This window comes from Cotesia typhae, unplaced genomic scaffold (assembly GCF_013202065.1).
Source record: "Cotesia typhae breed Kobodo isofemale line unplaced genomic scaffold, CoteBio_Ctyphae scaffold_45, whole genome shotgun sequence".
Lineage (NCBI taxonomy): Eukaryota > Metazoa > Arthropoda > Insecta > Hymenoptera > Braconidae > Cotesia > Cotesia typhae.
Genome location: NW_027423777.1, coordinates 2,451,351 through 2,454,905, shown reverse-complemented (window position 1 = coordinate 2,454,905; position 3,555 = coordinate 2,451,351).

The window sequence follows — 3,555 nt, the reverse complement described above, 5'->3', positions numbered from 1 at the left end:
CTTTACATAATTTTTTACATAACTTAATGTGGCTTAATATAGCAATATATTTTCAAATGGCTTACTATAATGACATATGGCTTAATGTAACCTGATATGGCCTAATATATTCATATATACTTCCTATATCGTTGCACCAAACCATATCAGAAACTTTTTTGATGAGTAAAGACGGGAAATTTTTTTAAATTTCTATTTTTAACAAAAAAGTTGCCCGGAAGCCTCAGTGTCTTTGACGGAATCAATTACACTCTTATCAACCGCAGTCTTGAAGATAAAAGACGCTCCAAGAAGACAACACTGTTTATTTTTATTGTAAAAATCGGTCGATTCTATAAACAAAACCAAGTGAAGAACAACATGAAGCAGATAGAATGTCGAGTTTACCTTTGCGGTGGGAAATTACCCGTCCAAAACCAATAATTGCCTCTGGAGATTGCCCGCGGCGGAAGATTTGGCGCCCAACGTGGAGTCTAAAACCCGGGGGTTTAAAAAATATATTCTGATGGAAAAAAAAAAAAAAAGTAAATTAAGGCCGACGCTAGCCGTTGATTCTTTGATGCCGGGCAAGTGGTATAAATATATACACACACATATATATATATATATATATATATATATATATATATATATATACAGAGTAGCTGATGGGTTTAAGCAAAGGGCAATTTGTGGTATGCCGGTGAATGTTTCATTACTGTGAGGCGCTCAGCGAGCTACCGAATTTCGAATGAGCTTCTGGCCTTCTTGAGAGCAACAACTGGCTCGGGTTCACTTTCCGACTGTTCTTCTGCACTACCCTTGTCAGTCCAGCCGGGTAATTGAAATTCGCTGGTGTCTGCCTTAACGAGTTTTGCTTACATAACCCAGACCCAGACGGCTCTTCTTCTTCTGAAGTTGCTTTAGCTCAATTTTAAATTTTGCGACATCAAAAATTGAAGATTAAATGAAAAATTTGGACTCGGGAATTTTGGGAATTTTTCGGGAGATCTGATCAGCAGAGGAATTAAAAATCTCCGGCTCAATTTATCACGGAGTTGTTTTATCAACAGATTGAAAGATAATGCCGGGTATACAGATAAGTATACAGATATAGCTACATGATTGTTTATTTTGGTGCACTCGTAAACAAGACAAGCATTTGAAAAAGAATCCGGGCTGGCAAGACCACCAGAGCACGCGATTGCCGGTATACCCGCAAAAAGGCCCCAGTCGGAATAACCTTTTTTTGGGGACATACGTCCAGACTTTTTGCCCTGGGCCACACAACAAATATTAAGCTCGATGGCCCTTACTACTCTTGTGTTCTCGGAGCCTGCCGGCAATTAGCCAAACTGAGAGGACATATAAGTTAATTGTGAATTGAAACTCGATAAGAATTAATCGGACCACCCGTCATACCACGAAATACGTCAACATTCGTTAAATTATTGACAAATGAATTTAATTGCTTGACTGTTTTTTGCTTAAAGAGTTTTGGTTTATTGATCGTTGATCGTTGAGAGCGTCAGAGGGAAGTTATATTAAAATTCGGTTAAAAAATTCGAAAAACGTAAATGTTAAATTTTTTAAAATTTTCAAAATCACGGAATTAATTAAAAAAATTATCAAAACCAGACAAATGATAGTTTAATTTAATAAAATCACAAAAATAGCAAGAATTATTGCTTAGATAATTTATTAATGCCAAATAAAAAATAATTATTGGAAAATTTACATAAATTTTGATAAAATTAACTTTAAGTTACATTTTCTAAAATAAAATTTCAATATTTTAGAAGAACTCAGCCATTGAAAGATAGTTTGAAGACTGATGAAAATTCAACTATGTAAAATAATTATTTCAATAATTACCCTACTCGCTTATCACAAACAATTATCGGAAAAATTTATTACAGTTTTTTTGTTCGATTAAAATTAATAAAAATTTTCCGTTGTACGTAATTGTATTTTTTTTTTTTTTTCGATAAAATATTTTATTGCAAAATTTAAATATTTAAATTTACATTCCCGAAGTAAATAAAAAAAAAGGGCACAGGGCTTGAGCTTTTTGCTTTGAGCAGTCTCTGGCGCCCAAGTGTGCTCTAACCCGGAAATTTTCCCGCGACTATTTTTATTAAAATTCAAAATTAATTTAATAAATTATTAATAACAAAGTCAATTTTTATTTAAGTTTAAAAATTTATTATTAATTAATAGAAGTTAAAATAAATAATTTAAATTAAGTTTGTCTTATCGATGGCCTTAGAGTGTCTTGCTATTAAAGTAATTATTATATTATCAGTTTAGTGGAACATTAATATTGTTAGAGTATTTTGTATTAGTTAGATATTTGAACTTATTTTTTTGATAAAAAAAAATAGGACTTAATAATTTAAGTAAAAATTTATTGGATTATTTTTTTCATAATTTACTTTTAAAAATTTATTTAAAATCATAATTCCACCGCCAATTTTCTTCAAAAATACACTTATTACGTTTTTGAGCTCTTCGAGCTCAAAAGTTTGATAAAAATTCAATAAAATACTTTTTTTTGGTAGATTTCTTTAGAAATCTATTATAGTCGGTCTCATGTCATAATTTTAAGAAAATTTTGGCATAAAATGCTTAAAAATTTTAAACTAATTAACTATCACAGGATAAATTACAAAATAATTTAAATCTAAGCTGTTCGATTTTATTTTAAGCTTAGATTAATTAGATTTTTATTTAAATTACTGAAAAATACTGGTAAAGTGTAAAAATATATTTAAAATTAAAACCATGCTACTCTTTTTGAATTTATTAAATTTTTTATTTACTTAAAAAATCATTAAATCAAAATTAAATCAAAAGGGGTAATAATAAGAATTTTCTGTTATTAATTTTTGAAAGGTTAATTAATAAATTTTATTTATATTTAAATAATTATTATTTAAAAAAATTTATTTAAGATGATTTTTAATTTATTTACTTAAAAAAAAATCATTCAAATTTTCTTATTTATAATTTGTAAATCTTGGAAGTCACGTTGTAATAATAAGCAGTAGTTAATTTGGATATATTGAATACAAGTCACGTGGATATTTTCCACACTTCAATTGGTTCATATAATTTCTCGTGCAATAATTACTGCAGCAATCGCTATGTTCAGCGCACTGAAATATCAAAAATTTTGTTAGTAATAATTATTGTAATATTCAATAAAAATAGAAAATCTTCCATCTCTCAGAACAAGCGTTGACTTTAAAAGCCACCATGCCGATCAAAAGTAAAACCAATATCAACTTTGACATTTTTTTTTTAATTATTCGCTTGAAGAATTTAAAAATAATTTACAGGTCTGAAATAAATTTTGCGAGTGAAGTTTTGTGACTAGTATTTGACTAGTATTTGCACGCTAAACTTGTTAAATAATTACCCTTCTTGGTTATCACAAATAATTATTGATAAAATTTATGACTTTGTTGTTTTGTTCGCTTAAAATTGATAAAAATAGTTCGTTGTAAATAATTGTCTTTTTTTTACAGTAAAAAATTTTATTACAAAAATAAAATATTTAAATAATTATAAGCC